General features: G+C 31.8%; 1 protein-coding gene across 1 annotated transcript in view; it reads left to right on the forward strand.

Moving 5' to 3' along the window:
* Positions 1-13,114: 13,114 nt before the first annotated feature.
* Positions 13,115-23,395, forward strand: part of LOC108745691 — a 60,623-nt gene continuing 50,342 nt past the window's right edge. The window contains exon 1 of the transcript XR_001939113.1: positions 13,115-13,203. The gene's annotated coding sequence lies outside the window, so the exon portion shown is untranslated. The remainder of the gene's footprint in view (positions 13,204-23,395) is intronic.

Raw genomic sequence — 23,395 nt, forward strand, 5'->3', positions numbered from 1 at the left:
TTATCACTTCTGTTTTAAACATATTGTGTAAACAGCAACAAGCCAATATAATTTTTGTCGGGATCGTAACGCATTGCTGCTCGAAAAATTTGAAATTTTATTCCTAATGTTCTAATATAGTCTGGAGAATCGTTGGATCAAGTGTATCGAGTTGAAAGAAGACTATGGGAGAAATAAAAATGAATCGATCAAAAAAAAATGTGTTTACTATGTTTTTCTAAAAACTTATTGACTTGCTCTCGTAATATTTACAATTAAATATTCTTTTCTCTTTTCTGCCAGTACAAAGATCTCGTGCGTAAAGTATAAGAATATTTGTGCTTAAAGGCAAGCCTTCATCCAATTCAATAAAAATATAATAAAAGAAAATTCTTTTTCTGTGTTGGGTAAAGATGCTGAAATAGGAATTTTTTAACTGTTATCTTGAAGACGAGCTTTAAGAACAGATTCGTTTCATATTCTAGCATCGCTAATTCTTCCATTTGTTTTAATATCAGCATATATACTTCGGAGATTTGCGTCTACAACAGCTAGTAATACTACAGAAAAGTTGTCTTTGTAATTGCGATATAAAGATCCTGATCGTATCAGTGGCTCAATTTTAAAATGTTTGCCGTCTGCAGCTCCAATACAATTAGCAAAATTCCAACGATCGCCAAATTCTTTTGCCACAACTCTTCATTCGTCTTCAGATGGCATTCGAAGATATTCGTCTTTTAGTGCTTTTATAATATCATCTGTCACTTCTTTAATAATACCAGAAATGGTACTTTGATCAATTCTATAATTTAAACATAATGACTCTTGAGATTCTCCTGAAATATAAAAAACAATATAAGACAGTATTATAATAATTGTCACGTCTCAGTTTCGATCCTAAGGACGCTAGATTCCGTGATATTTTTCTCAGGAAGGGGGGAGGAGGAAGGAAGCGAGGAAGCGAGAATAGGCGGAAATAAACAAAAAAGAAAAAAAAATTAAAAAAAAATAAATGGCGCGATTTGGGCCGTTTTTAATTTTGATTATCAATTTTAATATAATTATTATGAAATTATAAATAATACCTGTTGCAAAATGTCGTAATGTAAACGAAAGCCGTTCAGCTAGAAGAATACTTAATATGAGGGCAAGTCAATAAGTTCTTAGAAAATCTGTCAGAGGGCACTCGCAGTGTCATGTCACATTACTTTTTGACAAGTGGTATCTTTCAGCTGATTACTGTCAAATTTTGAGGGGAATTCATCGCGTGGTTTCATTTCTGTAGACGATTAAAGCGAACAACCTTTGCAAAATGGAAAAAATCGAGTTTCGTGCAGTGATCAAATATCTACATATGAAAGGTTTAACGCTGAAAAAAATCAAAGCCGATATTGTTCATAGCACATCTGCACCAGCGTTTGCGACTGTATACAATTGAGTGAATAAATTTAAACGTGATTGTATATCCACATGTAATGCACCTCGTTCGGGACATCCAATTGAGGCTGCTACGCCAGAAATTACCGATAAAATCCACGATATTGTTTGGACTGATCGACGAGTGAAAGTGCGCGACCTTGTTGAGGCCACAGGCATATCACATGGCACAGTGATTTCAATTTTACATGAACAATTGGGTATGAAAAAGCTATCGGCAAAATGGGTACCGCATTTGCTCACTGTGGATCATAAACGCGACCGTGTGACGATTTCAAAACGATGTTTGGAGATGTTTCAACGTAATCTAGATGAATTTCTGCGTCGATTCATTACTGTGGACGAAACATGAATCCATTACTTCACACCCGAGACGAAGGAACGCTCAAAACAATGAACTTTACCGGTGAACTAGCTCCGAAAAAGGCGAAGATTGTGAAGTCGGCCGAAAAGGTGATGGCGATAGTTTTTTGGGATGTACGCGGTATAATTCATATCGATTACTTTTGGCACCGATGGCCAAATTCAACGAATTCCGCTACGAATTGCTTCCCCATCCATCATATTCGCCATATTTAGCCCCCTGTGACTATTTCCTGTTCCTAAACCTGAAGAAATGGTTTGGAGGAAAGAGATTCACCATCAGAAATAGCTCATCGCCGAAACAGAGGCTTATTTTGAAGGGTTGGACAAATCATATTATTCGGACGGTTTGAAAAAGTTGGAGAATCGTTGGATCAAGTGTATCTAGCTGAAAGGAGACTATGTTGAGAAATAAAAATGAATCGATAAAAAAAAATGTGTTTTACTATGTTTTTTCTAAAAACTTATTGACTTGCCAATTTATAGTGTGATTGAGCAATCTTCAATAGTGTGATTGAGCAATCTTAATCTCAATCTTAATCTCAATCTCAATTTCCAATACATAATCTGATCACGGCTTTAAATATTTCCTCAGCCTTATAAAAAAAAAGCTCGTATTTTTAGCATTTTTTTTACCTTTTTCAAAAGTTTGTATACTGTCACGTTCTGACCTAGTTTAACGGACGCCGATGGAAGATCGCGAGGGGGGCCCACGGAGAAGAGGGGAGCGTGCGGGATGGAGTCTCGACTCCGATGAGCGAGCGTGGATGCGGCGGCCGAAATATGTTCGCGAATTTACGTGACCACTTCCTGGTTTTTTTAAGAGCTCTCTCAGAGGCGCTCTATGTAAGGGTCATGTGATATGATCATGAAGGGATCGCCCTCGCGAGCGTTGTCATCCCTTAGAGTTCACGATGGTTTACTTTAAGACTTTTATTTTTAAATAAATAACTTCGATACGAGCGAGGCTTCCCGGTGACTTTGATCGATTTCGTAGGGATTCTCACCGGGGATTTTGACATGCCCGGTGGAGGAAGGTGGGTGATCGCAATACTCGGGCGATAGGTCCCGTTGGCGGTTCGGTACGTTGGAATATACCCGGGGGCGTCGTGCGGGAAAGCGGCTCGGGGGAGACTGGCACGGATAAGAGCACGCTGGAGTCGAAGTTGCCGTGTTGGTGCAAACTTTTATCAGTTGCCTCAGTTGGCGCCTCCACTTTCCGTGTTTGGATCTGGACATCTATGATTGCGATCAAAAATTGAAGGAATGACCGAAAGAGAAAATTAACGTAACTAAGATAATGTAATTGAGTAGAAGGTGCAAGGTAGAGAGAGAGACGACTTCTTCCTTATTGGCGTGGAGAATGTCCCTATCCGAGAGAGGTATGATAGTTGTGATAGGAGTGCAGAGGAGTGGGCACCCGAAGGGAAGCGCCCAGCCCTGAATGAGTAGAGAGGTGGCCTGAAACGATCCTGAGCGAGAGCGCGCCAAGGTTGAAGAAGAAAGGAGACCCAGGCGTCCCAAGGCAAGCACCCAGACCTGTAAATTAAGACCTGGTAATTAAGAAGGTGTCCTAGAAGCCCTGAGTTGAAGGTGTGTCAAAACGGGAGAAAGGGAGGTGAAAGGCATCTTACGGAGAACGCCCTACACCGAGAGATTCTTTAGGTTAGATACGTGCCGGGTCGTGAACTGTTCGAGAGAGGATTCCGCACTCGGCAGCACGGCAATTGTTTTTTTTCATGAGAGGATAGAACTTTAGATAAACATTGACTAGATTATTAGATGTGATAATAACGTTATTATTTATTGTTACATGAGAAACGCAAGACCCTTTCGGGGTCTGAAGGGCCCTGCCTGAAGGGCAGGATCGAAATAAAAATTACAAGTGTAGAAAAATTACGCGTAGCGCGAGAATTGTAGGTGTGGAACTATAAGTACGAGGAATTTACAAGTACCGAAATTATGTGTACAAAAATTATAAGTACAAGAAATAGTAACATACGCAAAATTTATAAGTATAGCTAAGATATGAAAATTTTATAAGTATGGAAACCGCGGTGTCGTGATAATTCTAAGTTCCCCGTTGGGACTTAGCCGCTGGCTTAGTAAGACCGAAAATTTTCAAGTATTGGAACGTGTCGTGCTTACTATGCTGCTGGGGAAATAATCTAAGACTAATAAACAAAATGAAAAAGGTGAGCTGACGAGTAAGAATAAGCGAAAATGAGAGTGTGATTCTCGCAGCATCGGTTTATATACTCCAAAGGGGTGACGTCTCGCGGTGAGAGGGATAATTTCGAGCATGATTCTAAAATATTCTACAGATTTTCACTACTCGCTAAATTTTAATAATATTGCTATTTCATGGGTATGAGATGAATCCCCGTGTCTGACTTCGTCGTTTGATGTCCTTATAACAATTGAAATGTACTTGCAACTGTCTGCTGTAGAATTTGTTTTTATATACGCGTTTCGCGTATCTACTCGATAAATTGAATTGCTCGTGAGACTCCAAGTATTCCGTGTTCAATTCTGATCAATTCGCGTTCAATTGGTGACTATAATTAATACGAGACGTCGTTAGCTGGTTTTGTGTTTTCGGTCGGTCTTAACGATTAGTTCGTGGAAATCTTGCGTGTATTTTATGGAATATTTTATGGCGCAATTACGTGACTCTTATAATAAACAATTGCCTCAATTGTTATTATTTAGTAGTCAAAGAGAGAAGGTCCTTCTCCTTTATTGGTAGTGTTGTGTTTTTTTTGGAATAAATATTTCTTTTCTTTAAATAGCTTATTTAAGATAGTTATAATGGCAATAGCGGTAATAAAATTATAGTAGTAATAGCGATTCACGCGGTTGGCACGTGGTCCATGGTAGGGAGATCGTGCTCCCGGCTTGATCAACTGTGCAGGTATAAACCGGGCGATTCTTAGCTATAATGTGTGCTCTAAAATGACGGCCGGTTTGTCAGCTTTTTACAGCCGAACGTTACTCATCATTCATTTTGTAGTGGCAAACATCTATCTATAAACAGTTATATATTTTTTTGCATAATATATGAAAGCAATTATTTAGATTAAATAATATGTTAAAAGGCTCAATACAAATAAAATAAGAATATAAAAGAGAGCTATGAGTTTAACAACGAATACTTTTAATTTAGATAGTTAAATCATACAAACAAAAACAAACGTTTTGTACCCGATCGAGTAATTTTCAATGTATTGTAATAACAAAAAGATTATAAAATTTTTCTTATGAATACATTAAAATATGTGAAAAATATAATAAAATATAAATTGAGGACTACACTATTAAAAAATTATTAAGTCTCTAATAATAATCTAAGTAATCGCATATGTTATATGCTAGGAGCATTGGTCCATTCGGTATTAAATCAATTATAAAATACGTAATAATCTTCGAAAGTCTCTAGTCAATAATCATAGTCAATTCCGAGTGTATCAAATAATAGATTTCACAATGTACAATAATCTTTATTATTAGCGGAGAATATAATAATTTTGATAAAAAATTGTATTGATTGGTGCGATCAAACTGAAAGTGTATGTTCAGTATCAAGACAAATTTAAAAAAAAAATTTGTGCAACATTAACTATGGTATTAGCAGCACTGCAGCCAATATGGTAGAAAACGCATATTCCACAGTTGTTAATAGTTACTTTTTCGTTATCTTGTCGTTAGGGCAATGACCCTGAATGATATTCGCAAGGTTTCATCGATTGCTCGTTATACATTAAAAAATTATTAAAAACAAAATAGATAACTCAACTCTGACAATATATTTTATCAAGAGCATGACCCCCGAACGGCAGTTACAAGATTTTAGCTATCACTCATTGAAAGGATTGATTGGTAAACGTTGACCATATCGGCTGGAAACACTTTAACAATTAATAGTAATTTTCAGTTAATAGTGAAGATTTTATATTAAGTTAAGATTTTATATAAAGATATAATAAGTTTCTTACATATTATAAAATATTTTTTATTTTTATACACAAATTAGTAATATATTGTATATATATATTGTACAAAAATATATAATAAATTGAGATCTTTCAAATTACTGAGTATTATGGTAGTGTGTTACATCCTGTAGACGTCATGATTCTTTTCTTTCGAAAGAATCAGTTCCATGTTGCGACTATTGATGGCATTTACGAGATTCGAGTGCAGTTCTCTGATAACAATTTGAAAGAATTAGAGAGACCAATCAACTTCCATAAAAACTCATAAATGTTAATCAATCAGAAAAAAATAACAACATTAATACAGAAAGCAGTAAGATTGCAAAATACATTATAAATATGTTATATCTATGTCACGCAATAGCGAACACCCAAGCTGTTGCCCGAGGCTGACCAACAATTTCATTTTAAGAAAAAAACAGGCGCTATGTCACGGCAAAAGTAAAATGCATGGGATAATTCCCTACGCTAACGTTATCTGAGATTAAACTCGCGGCTGACAATGGTTACCCTGCACACAAAAATCCTAAAACTGGCTAGACACGGCGACGGACACGGTAACATAGAGCTTATATTACTAGAGGGTTAATAGCCTATCCAACCAAGGAGTGGAAAGTGCGAGCAAGACTGAGAAACAGAAAATATATTTTTCTCCTGCTCAGTAACTTTTCTTCTTTGTGCGCATGTGCCAAAAGAGATAGAAGAGGACAAAAATATATCTTCTGTCTCTCAAGTCTTGCTCACAGCTCGATGTCCATATTCCCCGTCTAGTAGTATACGTATATAAGCTTTATGCACGGTAATCGAGTTCGGCATGGCGTGGGGGGGAGGGGGGGAGGGGAACATCATGTTTTAGACTGACTCGCGTACCTACATTGTATGAGAATGGATGCATTCAGAACGACAAGCGTTCACTGAGCGCTCAGTGTGTTCTTATCTGATTAGTCTATATTTTAGGATCTAATGGAATATGCCAATCAAATGAAAGAGCTCATTGAGCGCTCAGTGAACGGTTGTCTCTGAATACACCCATTGAAATAAACTTTTTCAATAAATTTCGAAATACATAAAAGTCATGAATTATTGAACTCATAAAGTATCATAAAGCAAGTAGTTATGATTCGTAACCCTTTTATGCATTCCGAAATTCCCAAAAAAAAATTTTAATTTTAATAACATCAAGCGCATATCGATATATCTTTTGATTTTCGTAATCTTTTCTTTTTCTTTTTTTTCTTTCTTTATATAATATTTGTCGTTTTTTTTTAAATGATTGTTCCACGAGATTCGGGTAGAGACGCGTCGATGAATAGTCAAATGTAACTTTCTTATTTTTTTTTGTTTAATTTTTCAAGTTGAAAAATTAAATCTAATTTTTTGAATAATATTTAACAAATATTTTACGCAAGTAGTAATTACTATGTAAAGACATATGCAATGTTTAGTGACATTTTGTCTTTAGGAGATAAATTCTTTTATTAGATATATTAGATCATTATGTCGAATGTTCGAAGTGTAAATCTTACACAACTATTTTTGAATTGCAAATCACGCGCATACGGGCTTTAAAAATTCATCTGAACAAAAGAAGACGCGCCTTAGTTATGAGCAGATTGTTTTCTCCAGATACCGTCGTATAAAAAAAAAGATTTTTAGAATGTCCGTTAGTTTTGGTAAGTTGTAGGTTTGAAATTAGATAACTAATTAGAAAACTCTATATGTAGAGCGTTAATTTAAAATTTGCAAGTGGGGGAGGAACGCCAAATACCCTAGCGCCGTCTCTGCTCGTATGGACCAAACGATAATATAGCATTAAGCGTATTGTATGCACAAACAATACTGAGTTTATGAAATTAAGATTAAAAGTTTCAAAAGAAAAATTTATATTGATTTACAAGTTACGTGTATACGAAAGCTAAGCGAAGGCTTAGGTTTTTCATTACCTAGTTAACTTATGGTTAGGCTTAACCTGATATCCCAGACAACACATTGAGACAGACGTCTTTTAGACGTCTTATGTCTTTCTTTTGAATACTTTGTGTTATCTAGAATTTTATCCAATAGACTTCATCTATGATGATGTTATGGATGAACCCCATTGGGTGAAATATCAGATTAAGCTTAACCATGAATTAACCAGCTAATGAAAAACCGGGCCTCAGAATGGTAAACAAAGCAATAATTGTATTTAGCAGTAGGTGTTCAATTTTGCAAAAGATGGCATTGCAATATATTAAGATAAAGACAGATGTATGCGTTTGAGTAATGGCCACAGCACAGATTTTTGCATAATACATAATGCATAGTGCATAAGAGAATCAACCAATCAAAATTCTTTTTTTCCGTGAAATGACAGGAAACGAAGGTTTCTGATTGATTAATTCGCTTATGTAGTATGCGTTATGCAAAAGTCCGTGTTGTGATTTTCAGACAGAATGATAGTGTAAGAAATGAATTAAAGATGTCACTATCCTCAACTTTTTTTATTTGAAATTTATTATTTGAAAAAATCTGTACTCGATATTGATCAAGTTTAGTCGTCAATTCAACATCCTCTTACTTGTTTGTTAGGTGGAAATTATTGTTTGTAAAATTGTGCCTCATGTGATTTGCGTATAGTATCACTTAATGATAAGTAATACAAAGTTATGTCTATACGGAATATATATATATATATATATATAATTTTTATAATGGCTGAAGATGGCTAAGTAAACCGAAACGTCCCATTTATTACTATGTAATTAAAAATTGTTATTAAATATATATCTTAATTAGCTTGTTTATAGGCCTATCTTTTACTTTTTTTATTGTTTTTAATACATATGAGCTTATTTATTTTATGTTTCTGTTTTAAATTGTATATGTTTCTCCAAATTGTTTTACTTAAAAAGTGTGCAATAATTAAAATATATTACCTTAATAATATGCAAAAATAAACAATTTCATTATTTAAACTAAAAAATATTTGTATAGTTGAGTTTACTTCTAAGATTGTGAACACAGTCATATTTTCGCAAAATTCTTTTATTTATAATTTTGATAAAATAGTCGTTTCTAATTAATATTTATTTTTTACATACTACAAATAAGATATTTTTTTATAAAAATCTCATCTGTATGAATACTTTTTGCTTTTATTGTGTAAGTATGCGTATAGAAGATAAGATTCTATGGAAAATCACAGAAATACATGGATCATATAAAACATCGTGTTGCATATGATATCAATCACTAATCACGACAGTGTTTCAAATATTGTACAATACAACAGGAAGAAACATAACATACATAACGTAACGTTTCAGTTTATGTAATCGATGATATATTACGTATTCGATAATATATTTTATTGGAAACATACTATTTAATATTTATTATTAAAGTTTTATTTTTTGAAACAGGATCTTTTCTGTAAGTGTGTACAGTTGCGTTCATTTATATGTTACATTTTAACGATTTAAATCTCATTATGTCTAAAATAGTGTTTTGACTTGCGTGACGCAAGTATATCCTAAATAATAACACATTAAACTTCGTCTTCTAAAATGACATTATTTATTTTAAATTGTGTTATTTACTTTCGATCCTGGCACTATATAGCTGTTTAATATTGACCGTCTACAAACATTATTTAATTATCCAGACGTGATACAGTTTCTTAACGCAAATCCTGATATAATTCAGATTAAAATTTTGCTCAGAATACTTCATATAATTTTTCAGAATTTTTATATAATTTTATAACTTTCTTACATTTTTTATACAAATTGGAACATTTCTCAGAAAATCTACATCTTTTCTCAGAATTTTTCATATATAATATATTAATTATGAAATATTATAAGAGTTCTAAAATTTTTTGCAAATGTAATTTCTAACTAATTTCTTAAAACGTTTTAAAATCTAAAAAATTTAAAAATATTTTTTAAAAATTATGGGATAACAAATTTTAAGTACTTCAAAATTCATTTGTATGAAAAATTCTGAGAGAAGATGTAAACTTTTCGAATATTTCTGAATATTTCTGAAAAATGTTTCAATTCGTATAAAAATTATAAGAAAAATTTTCACCAGGGAAAGTTGAAGAATTAAAAAATAGGAAATATAATATTTTATAAATATAAAAGTAACAAAAATTAAATAAAAGAGTTAAACAAAATTCGATGGTCAGAATCATACTTGTAAATTATGTAGTATTGATTATGTTTCACATATATGGTCTAAAATGAGATTGTTATTAATTATGTATTATGTATATAACTATTTATCTATTAAATACAAAGCAACATTATACAAATGTTATAATTTTCTATTCAACAATGTAATCGTTACATACGCACAAAATATATGTGTTATATTTATATTGTTAAGTGGAAAATTATATTAATGTAATTTATAATATTAATGTAATATGCTTCTATCATTTTATATTTAGCGAGCGCAAAAAAATGTTTTAGAAAAAAGTTTTATAATTTATAAATATATTTTAAAATTGTGTATTTAGATTTTTTGAAATTATTATATTTTCAACAATAATTTCTTTTTTTACGATAACATTAATCCTTATTATATAAAAATAAGAATTTAAAAAATTTGTACACTAAATTTATTTACATTAAAAAATTTTCTAAAATAAATTGAAAAATTAAAAAATATGAAGACAGGAAATTACTGCAATAAAAAATAAACAAAAATACGTATTACATCCAAATAATTTCCTTTGTTAGTTTCCCAAGATCTTAACTCACATATTTTTAATTTATAAACATATTATTTTAACATATTTTTTCGTAATATCACAAATCCCAAAAAAGATCTATTTAAAATCGATAGATCTTTAAATTCGCAACAGCTTAAATTTACAACTTCACAAAATTTCAGTACTGAAAATTTTTACAGTTAAATAGATCGTTAATTATAGACAAAAATTATACGGTTTTAATTCTGATCTTCAAAACATTACAAATCTGTTTTCATAAGGAGGAAAAAGAACCATTCTGGAAAGATATTTACTAAGGTATAAACTTGGATATAAATTTAATCTCGAAAAATAAACATAATCTCATTTTGCTTTTTGTTCGATGAAGATGCAATTCTTGATTTACTATCATATGTTCTATACTATTTCATTAAGAACCTTGACGTGGTTTCGTTATTTACAAATGTACCTATTGACTTGGTTTTTGAAGACATAGAGAGGAGATAGCATCTCGTTGAAAGAAAAACGAACATTCGCAAAAATGAATTTTTGAAAATATTTGAATTAGTTCCTAACTCAACAATTTTTAATTTCAACGATAAATTTGATAAACAGACTTTTGGTGTTTCGATGAATTCACCATTATCACCCATCGTGTTAGATATTGTGTCATGCAAGATCTTGAAGTGAAAGCATTACAGAGACTTCCAATTATACCATTCTTTTATGTGAGGTATATTGATGATGTTGCGTTAGCATATGATGCGTCACACATTGATACATTAGTGAACACCTTCAATTCATTCCATTCCAGATTAAAATTTATAACTGAAATAGATGGGGACAGGTTCGATTTTCATGATGTCAGTTTAATTAAAAAAGGAAATTCTCTTGTTCAAAATTGGTTCACTAAACCTACTTTTTCTGGTCGTTATCTTAATTATTTTTCTAGACATCCTTTGTGCCAAAAAGTGGGAACAATCATTGGTTTAATTGATAGAGTCTATCTTTGCTCATCCTATTTACCATCAAGAGAATTTCGAATTAATAATAAAAATTCTTTTAAACAATGGATATCCACTGAAACTCATATTTTCTGAAATCAAAAATAGGTTGTCAAAAAAATTTATAAATAATAAATAATAATAACTTGGATAACACACCTACGGATAAGTCAACGGATAATAATGAAGACAAAACTAATACGATAAGTTTTTCACAATCCCTTTTATATCACTTTTCGGAAAAGATCAAAAATTTTTTTAAAAAAGACTTTTTAAAACACATGGCATATAAAGAGATTAATAATCTTAGGGGGTTTATCAGGGGTCATATAGATGTTCGTCTCAAGCTATCTCATACAGACGTTGTATATAAGATTGATTGTCGAGATTGTGAAACATTATATGTGGGCCAAACAGGTATAGTAGATGTTTGAAGACACACATAAATGAACATAAAAATCACATAAATTGGAACACAGCATTCCGTAATAACATAACACAGAATCAGTCATCAGCATGATTTTGATTAGGAAAATGGCAAGATATTAGACTAAGAAAAAGTACTTAATAAAAGATTGATTTCGGAGACGATCCATATAAAGCAACAGAATTTGAATTTACAGAATGATACGTATTCTTCTATACATGAATTTGTTTACTGAATTGTGACGTTGATGTTACCCTCTTTTGTTCTTATTTTTATTTCAATAACTACTTGACTTTATTATTTTGACTCTCATTGTATCTCTAACTGTCGACACCACAAGTCCTTTACGTGAAGTCGCGAGAAAACGCTTACATGTGAGTGGATATAATAGAAAATTCAGATAAATGATTTTAATAATTCACTAATTTTTGTTTCGTGTTTCTTTTGAATGAATATACAGCAAATCTGACAATTTGATGAGCGATGTGATTCTACGCAGTGACGCAATGCATATGACTTCGATTTTACTTTATGTAAGTTTTATATTATTATTATATAATGTAATAATTTTGATAATCATTGGATTATTCATTACATAGCTAATTTGGCATTTGGATAAAGAAGAACGAATTAATGTGTCGGGAATCATCAACTTGGAATTTGCATTAATTATGTAATTTTGATATATATTTTATATTGATAAGGATCCGAATTGAAGGGTTGAAACGTATATTTTATTCACACAAAAAATAAAGAATTTTTATGCATTTGAATAGCTGATGTAGCCTCTGATGGGCTTTTTTATATTTTTCACTGATAGATTCTTTTGAGCCTCATTATATATATTTGTCTATTTCATTAACATACACGTAGTTTTAATATTTTATCCAAATTATGCAGATATTTGTAATTTTAGGTAGGCCTTGGTGAGGCATTCCAAATTTTCAGTACTTTAACAAAGAACCACCTTAAGAGGATATCTCACTTCGTGGAGTTTTGATTGTAAGGATCTTTAGTCCCCCGATTCCTGCGTGTCCAATTTGCATGATTTGCAAGCATCGCGAGAAAAATTTCCGGACATATAACGATTTATGATGGACACGCGACCGTGGGGGATAATCATGCATATCACGGAGAGGTGGAAACCAGCTAGCGGGAGGTGACGCTTGCGCTGAAAAGCTTCCCTACATAAGTATCGCGAGTTAGCCACTACAAACCTAGATCGCAGTAGTAACGTCCTAGAACACTTCAGCACAGTGTGAGTAAGCAGCCTTCATCTCGGTGGATCAACTAAAGGTGAGTTTTTCAGTTGAACGCAACCAGTGATCGATTTTCACGAAACTATTTCACGATCTTCTGACAATTTTATATAGTCTTTGTAAGTAACAAATTTTTGTAAGTAACAAATAATTTTCTGAAAAAGTTTACAACGTGATAAAAGCAACATTATAATAAAATTCAAATATCGTCAAATTCAAAAATTTTTTTTTAACCAATAAAATTTACGTGATACATAGGGTACATGACATTTAGAAGTATAGTAAAATTTGATAATTTTATTAGAAATGATTTTTTTTTATATTCTACTATGATCTATCCATCCTGCAAATTTTTATTCAATATAACCTGGTTTTTTAATTGTTGCAGTAGCCATTGTTTTAATGGTCAGCAGTGTATTTCTACAATATTATACTTTTGGAAATTTTATCATATAGGAAAACATACAAAAAAGATTGAATTTTTTAAATTGCTTTTATTAAATAATCAAATAAATTGAAGTTAAATACATTTATACATAACACAGTATAACACACATTCCTTCCCATGAAAAAATCAAAGAGATTCTGAAAGTAGATATAAAAAATATCTCGGCGTTTTACCAGCTCAAGCCATTAACGTTTTTTATATCTACTTTCAGAATCTCTTTGATTTTTTTCATGGGAGGAAAAAAAATCGATTTTTGTCGTACTGTATAATTAGACTAAATAGAGATAGGTAAATAGATTGATTAATTGATATATAGATCTATAGATAATTAATAATTGAAATAAATATTATAAAGTTAAAGTTATACTTATTGGCATCAAGACAAGGAAACAAAATTTTTTTTTAATTTTGCAAAGAAGAAGTCGACGATTTGAAAGACACAAATCGAGAAAAATACGTACATATATTCATGTTTACACATCAAGTGCACTCATCAAGTGTGGACACGATTGTTATCTCATGAATTGTAAAAATCTACATTCTTCAATACATGCATTTTTTAATAACATTAGTTTATTTAGAAAGAATAGTATTTTTTTACATATGTTTTTTCCTTTTTGTAAAGAATACATTGTAGCGTCTTTTTCATAAGAGAAGAAAAAAATATACTTAATAGAAGATGTTAACGCGTCTCCAGATATACAGGATGTTTGATAAGTAATAATAAAACTCTTGCATTGGGATAGAGCGGAGTAAACTTTTCACTATGTTAGTGTTAGTATTAACACTAACGTAGTGAAAATAACGATTAATATGATGTGGATTTATAATCCCTGATATTTATATCAACATCATGGTATAGACTTAAAATCTATGGTATTAAATCCACATCACATTAGTGTTAATATCAATATAATGAAAATTATATAGGTACTGCGTAATGTTCAATTCATACTGACATGTTTTAGAGTGTTGAAATATAAAATTTCTTATATTTATAATATATTGTAGATTTATATCTATTACATTATATAATTTACTTGTGACATTATGAGTAAAAAAGATGTTAGATTCAACTATATATAATACTATATATAAACTATATATAATAGTAGATAAAATATGACACTAAAATGTTTCTTAATAATAAAATAGTTATAGATGCATTAATAACATGACTATTCATTGAGTAACACAATGCTGTAATAGAGTATAATTAAGATAATGATATATTTTTCGAGTAACCGTTGCAAAAATGTATGATAAATACTGTAATATTTTATTTTGAAGGTTTGGAAAATGCTTTAATAATTCCATGTTGCAAATTGCAAGGTTTTCTTATTATTATTTTAAGTTTTGTTCATATCTGAAATTATATAATATTTATCAAGTAAAAATGTTGATGACACGTCAACTAATTTTTCCGTTTAAGCATAATGGATACAATATTTAAAATGCTTTTAATTTTTGTAATGTAATTACTAAGTTTAATTTCTAAATGTATAATGGTGAAAGTAATCAAATGTAAGTTTGTCATAATAATTTCTTAGCTAGCGATTCATTCACAAGAATGCAGTAAAAATTTATTTATTATGATTATTGTATAAATTTGAGATTGGGTGACATGCATTATTATAACAAAAAATATACACGTGGTTAAAGTCAACGTGTTTGAGTCATATATTTAATTATCCTTGCGTTCGTAAATATATCTCATAAGTATTATTGCATAAGTGTATACAATTACCAAGATTATTTTATCACTAATGCAATAGTTATGAAATATTGTAAACAGAAGTGAATGACGCATTTCTTCTTTGCCAAATTTTAAACGAGAATTTTTTTGTCTTTGTATTGGAACATTGTCTGAGATATTTTTGAAAATTATTTCTACTTATATTTATAAATTATTCTGTTATAATTTGTTATTATATATTCATCAAATTGAAAATTTTTATACGTTTTGAGAAAATTTTCATAAAATTTATATCAGAAAATGAAAAAAGTATACAATAAATACAATTAAGAAAAATAGATAACTTGTAAACAAACGATATTAACTGTGATATGAGCTTACGAATCTTTATTTAAAACTTGCATGTGCGCGTTACATCATAATGTCGTTCATATTATTCATAATAGTAAATTGATATGATTGTTTAGTTGCCTTTCCGTTCTCCACGTACTAATATTGTGTCACATGTATATATGTTGTACATACACATATTTTCTTGTTAAAAATTGAATACGGTAATAAATTAACTATTTGCTAATCGTTGTTCCTACATAATATTTTAAATAATTTTGAGTCGCTTGGTTATGCACACGATGAAACAGAGCAGAAATATAAAATATCTTTATTAAATATAGAAATCGTTTTCTTCATATTCTGACATAAATTTTACAATTTTCTCAAAAAGTATAAAAATTTTCAATTTGATAAATATTACATAATATCAAATTAATAGAAATTTTATAAACGTGAGTTAAAATAATTAAAAAAATTATTTCAACACAGAAAAAAAGTCTAATTTAATATTTGATAGAGAAGAGATTCATTACTTACTTATACAACAGTTTCATGAAACATATATGTTCATTTTTTATTCTTGAATTTATTAAATTTCGAATTGCAAATAATACATATATGCAATCTAATTATTAGACTTCTATATATAATAACTAGATTTCTATATATAAAGGGAATATAGTAAAAGTATGAGTTAAATTAAAAACATTGCGATTTTTATTCTTGCAAATAATATATATTTTTCCTTAAAAATCATACATTATAATGCCGCAATACTAATTTTCCTGATAAGCTATCCTGTCATTGGTACACGATATGCCGTACAAGGGCGACCTTTTGTAACGTGCCGTAAGTAAATGAACCACCCGCCGCTGACACTGACCCACATCGCGAGAATAGAAAAATGTCGAATCTCATGAAAGCTTTATGCACCAGATACACTGTCGCGAAGTTAATCTGCGTGTGCTCGCTTCGAGTGCCGTGCCTTATAGATATGTAAATAATTGGAATGACTTATTTGCAATAATCCTTTACAAAATATCGCCGTGTAATTGCATGGCATAATATCACAAAACTACGATACAAGTCTTCCGCGATACAAATCCAGATTTTTGAAAAAGAAAATCACGAAAGAAAATCAATATATATAATTATAAGTTAGGCTTTGGGAATTAGCGCTGTACTATGTGCGCGATAAATTTCAATATCATTAAATTGTATTTCTCATATTTAATTAAAAATTAGTATACATATTTCGGCTAACTTTTTAGCCATCTTCAGTACAATACAGATGATTCAGTGATGAGTAATAAGATGTGTTAGACGACAGTATTCACATTTGATGTTTCACCATTTAATATTCAAAATATTTCTCTGTAAAGTAATCAATCAACTATTTACTAAAGAGAAGAAGCAACCAGTTAGAAAATCAATAAACTTTTTTTTCTTTTACTATAGAGTTTCTTGGTGGCTATATTATGTAGGACGACAATGCTTGTGTAGAGTACCGACACTACATTTTGCAGCCAATTTAAATTTATATGTCATAAAAAATACTACAGCATACAAATATTACGGATTTTAAAATACATAATGTGAATAGTTCAAATAATTAATTAATTAGAAATATTTTGTATTAAGAAGGGCTACGAACCATGAGAATAAAAATACATAATGTGAATAGTTCAAATAATAAATTAATTAGAAATATATTAAGAAGGGCTACGAACCATGAGAATAAAAATAAAATATAAATACTAAGCAAAATATATTAATAGACGCTAAACAAAATACAACAAATTAAAACAAATGGCGTTTCGACTCCGATCGGGAGTTCATTCTCAATGTTAAATATGTAATATCTTTCAATAAAATATTTGTATAAAATTTGAAATATCAACGGCTTAAAACTAAAAGTTAATAAGAAGAGATACAGATTTCAGTTTAATATAAAAAATAATGATATAATTGCATCCTGTGGTTATCGCATTGGTATTATACAATACGTAAATAGTATCTAGTGTCATATCCAAGAAGCATAATTTTTAGCATAGTCAATAATATTGTAAGTATAATGGAAACGGAGATTACTTGCTTTTAACATGTCGCAGTTACAAAAGTTTGATAAAATTACATGAAGTCAGTGTCGATAAAAGACAACAAAAACTCAGTCTGTTAATATAACAATATAAAGGTATAAAATAAATGATATTAATTAATGTAAATAAAATATATATAAGAATAAAATAAAAAGTAAGAGTAAAATAGAGAATGTCATAGAATAAATACCTTAAAAATACCTTAAAAATAATCTTAAAGTTAATTCCAATATTTAGAAATAAAAATAAGATCGTCAGAATATAAAATCTTACGGTTAGTATAAGTATTTAAAATTTGAAATAGATCAGTCTAAATGTACAAAAATATGTAAAAGAAGCAAATTTCGATGGAGCTTCCTTAACATCCAACTCGATAATGAGAAATAACAGAAAGTTAGAAATACAAAGGAGGGAATAAGAATTAATAGGGAAAGGGTAATTTGAGAAATGGGAAAAAGAACAGAAATCTAGGAAGGAGAAAGAGGAATTGAATAATAGGAAGATAAGATTCATATATGATATTCATAGATTCAAGATATGATTCAATGATTCAGTGTCATTCTGTCTATTTAGATCCTATCTTTGTTTCTTTATATGAACCACCTCCAATATCAAGCGTTTATTATAGGAGAATTCTTTATCGAGAATTCTTACTTTGTCCCAATTGAATTCATGGTTACAATTAACCCGATGATTCGTAATGACTGATGTCAATCCCGTCTTTTTCTTTATATCAGATGTATTCTTGTAGTCTAGTTTTCAACTTTTTCTTTGTTTGACCAACATAACTGTACATCAACAATCTACATAAGATATTTTATAGACTACTTTTTTAGAGAGAAGAAGTCATGTTCATCTTTGCTTCTTTTAATGTGATTTTTTAAGGTATTCGCAATGGAAAAAGCCAGTTTAGAGTTTATTTTAAAGGTAACCGTAATAAAGTTTTCTGAGATGGACTTATGGTAAAAAAAACCTGCTTTTTAGCTATATTCTTATTAAGTGTATGAGAAACTTGTGTACTATTATTATTATGGATATAATAATTCAATTTATTATTAATGGTGGAAAAAATAAACTAAAGTGGATAGCCATTTTCTAAAAATGTGTTAATAATATTAATAAAACTTTTTTTTTGGAAACTAGGATAAGACAACAATACGACTCTGTCTATCTACGATATGATAACGCCCCTTTTATAACATAATAGATGGTGAGAATAAAAATTAAGAAATCTTCCTGAACAAGTCGGTTTCTGAAATCTGTCAAAAATAATTAAATTGTTGTCAATTATGATGATGGTATCTAAGAAATGCAATCTGTCATTAGTCTTAATTTTCATGATGAACTGGAGTTTATATTAAAATATTAATGCATACACGTAGTAATATCTGTAGTTTTCCTTGTTTTATCCATATTGCTCTATACCAGAATTTGGCACGATTTGCGCTTCTCGGCCGATTTTTTATTCGACTCCGCCTTTTACTACGCTTCTCACCTTATAATCTCGCGCACAGTCCAAATCCCATGCCGCTCGACGTTTAGGACCATATAATGTAGACATGAGGCCCATCTGATTTGGGCGCTCACGTTGTAAACATCATTTTATCTTTTTTTTCGATTATTATATAACTATAAGATAGAATGAAGCAACGCGCGTAAGCGCTCAATCTTATGCGCGTTACTTTATTCTATCTTAGTTATATAATAAACAAAAAAAAAAAGATAAAATGAAATTTACAATGTGAGCACCCAAAGCAGATACACCTTACGTCTACGAGCATTATACACTTCTAATGACTCCTGCACACAGAACGCGGCAACGTTTGCCGCGCGGCGGAAGTTGTCGCACTAACCAATAATTATATGTTCTTAAGTCGGCCTCACCATGCAAAATATCTAGAAATGATGTAATATTACTTCCGCCGCGCGGCAAAAGTTGGATTGAGTTCAACTTTTGTTGCGCGGTGGAAATTATATATCTATTACTTCCGAGCAAGCGAGATTGGCACGTTGATTGGCACGTCAACTTCCGTCGCGCGGCAAGCGATGCCGCATTCTGTATGCAGGAGTCATAAGCGTCGAGCGTTTGGACTGCGTGCGGGCTGATGAGGTGAGAAGAGTAGCGGAAGGCAGAGCCATGCTAAAAATTAGCCGAGAAGTGCAAATCGTGCCGAGTCCTGCTCTATACTTATCGGCAGGAATGGTGTCCCCTGGCGTTCGGCGCGCGGCGCTGCATACTCGTACCAAAGTGCACATGTACGTGTTACTAGAAACGCGGAGGAGACGAAGAGCGCGAAGGGAGAAAATAGTGGGGGGGGGGAGGGGGCGCTCCGATATTCTGTTCTTAGCGCAAAGCGCATGATTGAGAAAGAAAACGTAATTGAACCTGATGGCGGCTCGCGGTTCTTTCGTTGTCACACATTTGTTACTAGTACGAGTGAGATACCCCGGTGTCTCTCGCTTGCCAATATTCATAATAATATTTTTATTATACACAAAATGTTGTAATTAAGCATAACAATTTTTAATATTGTAAAAAATTTTTATGCATAATTACAACATTACGTGTAATTTTGAGACTCATTGTAATAACTTTGCATGCATTTATAAATTTTCAGTAACACGTACGTATGCGCTTTGGTACGAGTGTGCAGCGCCGAACGCCAGGGGACACCATTCTTGCCGGTGCGTGTACACTCACCAACTAAAAGGCTGCAACATTTTTTTTTAATGCAGTCTGCTCATCGAGTTGGTTCTCACTTATGGATCCGCAAGTAAAAACCAACCACGCTCGGTGAGTAGGCTGCATTCCAGAAATCATAGAAAAAAATCTGTTGCAACCTTTCAATCAGTAAGTATACATGTTTTCATTTGACAGATTCAGTCATATTTATGTCATTTTAATTGATTGGTTTTGATAATTAGCCTCAGAAGAAAAAAAAATTTTAAGCAATATCTCTTTTTCTCAAATGAGAAATATAATACTGATTATATTACTTTACGTCGCAATTTTTACTTATAGGATATGTAGAAAAAAAAATCAAATTTTTTTTATACAATCCGAGTATAAACTATCGATTAAGCATACATACTCGTAGAACTTGATTGGTTCATACATTATTGATATCCGATAACCTCAGTCTCCCGCAACTCGTCGGCTTAAAGGCCCATCCATGATGTAAAAAGACAAAGTGTATCATTCCCGAGGATGCGTAGCAGGAAAGTGAATTTGAGGCCAAAATTTGATTGGCTATTCCAATATGCCAACGCTATTATACGCAGGAAAGTGCATAGGGGCCAAAATTTGATTGGTTGTTTCTAACATTGCTATCGCCCTTATGCGCAATGGTACATCTTGTATTACATCATGGGCCTATCTACATATCTATCGTAACGCTGCGACCGTAAACGGTCATACGAAAAGAAGCGTAAACATTGAGCGCGTTCAGGTTGACAAAGCGGCTAGCCTGCTCGCCGAGCAATGAACATAATTGGTTATTACTTATAGATCCAACCAATCATATTCAATCGCTCAATAAGCATGCCTAGCCACTTTGCCGTCTTGAATTCGCCCATTGTCTGTTACATAAGATCGTAACGCAGCTAATAGCGAAACAGAATATTAAGGCCAAATAACGTTATAATCGGTATCGTTTTTTTATGAAGAATAATGAAAAAAACATTACCGAAGGTGATGGATTCGGTCTATCAAGCAATTTCATTCTCATTATCATATCGCCAGACAAGCAACGTAATCATAAGAGTTTAATGGGTCTAATTCTAACAGAATCATAAGACTTACGAGGTCTGTTCAAAAAGTATCGCGAATTTTGAATTTCCGCGGGTTACGTATATTCGATTTTCGATTTTTTTGTGGCGTTATGTTGGTACTCATGTCTCTCACTTATGCCGACAAGTTCGGCCATTTTGAATGTTCAGTTAATTTTTGACAGCTGCTTTGCTTGCACGTGTTTTGGCTCGTCTTCGATTTTTGCCTATTCCAAAAAATGGATCAAAGAATCTGTATCAAATTTTATGTGAAAAACAAAATTAAGTGCGCGGACGCATTCCGAATGTTGACTGTGGCATATGGTGAAGCTATCTTGGACCGAAGCAACGTTTATCGGTGATACAAAATGTTCTCAGAGGGCCGAGAAGATGTGAACGACGAAGAGCGTGCCGGACGCCCGAGCACGTCAACAACAGACGAAAACATTGATGAAGTGAAGAAAATAGTATTGGCCAATCGGAACGGTCAATAAGGAATATTACCTGCAAGTTATGCGCAATTTGCGCGAAGCAATCCGCCAGAAACGTCCGGATTTGTGGAAGAACAAAAATTGGCTTTTGCACCATGATAACGCCCCTGCTCACACATCGTTGCTTGTGCGCGAATTTTTGACCAAAAACAACACACTAATGATGCCGCAGCCACCGTATTCCCCAGATCTGGCCCCCTGTGACTTTTTCTTGTTCCCGAAACTGAAGAGGCCCATGAAAGGACGACGCTACGCTACGATTGAGGAGATAAAGACGGCATCGAAGGAGGAGCTGAACAAGATCACAAAAAATAATTTTTTGAAGTGCTTCGAGGATTGGAAAAAACGTTGGCACAAGTGTATAATATCTGATGGGGATTACTTTGAAGGGGACAAAATAGATATTCATGAATAAATAAATAATTTTTGAAAAAACACAAAATTCGCGATACTTTTTGAACAGACCTCGTATAACGCTTTCTGGTAAAACTTGTAAAAACTTATGACTAGTATCCTAATTTTATGCGTATGTATTGTAAGACATACAATTATTCGTAAAATCTACGATTATTTGTAAATTTTATGGTCAGTAAGGAGCTGTCTGTATAAAAATATAAATATTTAAAATTCTTACAAGTCTTACAAGAATATGTTACAAGCCTTACGATTCTGCTTAGAATTTAGGCATAAGGCTGTCCTTTTAAGAGACACAGTCGATATATTTGACACAAATCAACACACGTCACTTTCCATTTACAATTTTGTTCAAACTCAATCGATACACTTCGCTTCTGCTAGGGAGGAGAGTCAGAATGCGTTAAGTGTGATTTTGACAAATTTGACAATATTAGAATGCATACGCAAACCAGTTTCTATCATTTTGTTCTGTTCTTTGACTATCTTTAACTAAAATCTTTTAAAAGATTAGATATTAAAAGTTTGCATACATACTGCATATATCGCGTTTCATTTAAATGTGGCAAAATGTGTTCAAGTGTGTTAAACTGTGTCTCCGATCGATTTGTGTCTCCTAAAAGGAAACCAGCCAAGTCTTGTGACAAGCTTACGATAGTTATTACCTTAGTGTTACGATCATCGTAAGGAGCTTACGCTATATGTAGATAGACAATACGCTAGATGTAGATGGGCCTTAAAGAAACACAGCCAGTTTTGCGCTATACGATATCGTTGCGCTTATTTTAACACCATCGAGACCAAATTTCTATATATTATGCTAAACTGTTAAGGGAGCCCGCACACTTTTTGTAATAGTAATCATAAAACGTATATATATATATATATATTTTAGTATAGTATATATATATTGGCTATATATATATATATGTATATATATATATATATATATATATATATATATATATATATATAGAGTT

Source organism: Trachymyrmex septentrionalis, unplaced genomic scaffold (genome assembly GCF_001594115.1).
Source record: "Trachymyrmex septentrionalis isolate Tsep2-gDNA-1 unplaced genomic scaffold, Tsep1.0 scaffold146, whole genome shotgun sequence".
Taxonomy (NCBI): Eukaryota; Metazoa; Arthropoda; class Insecta; order Hymenoptera; family Formicidae; genus Trachymyrmex; species Trachymyrmex septentrionalis.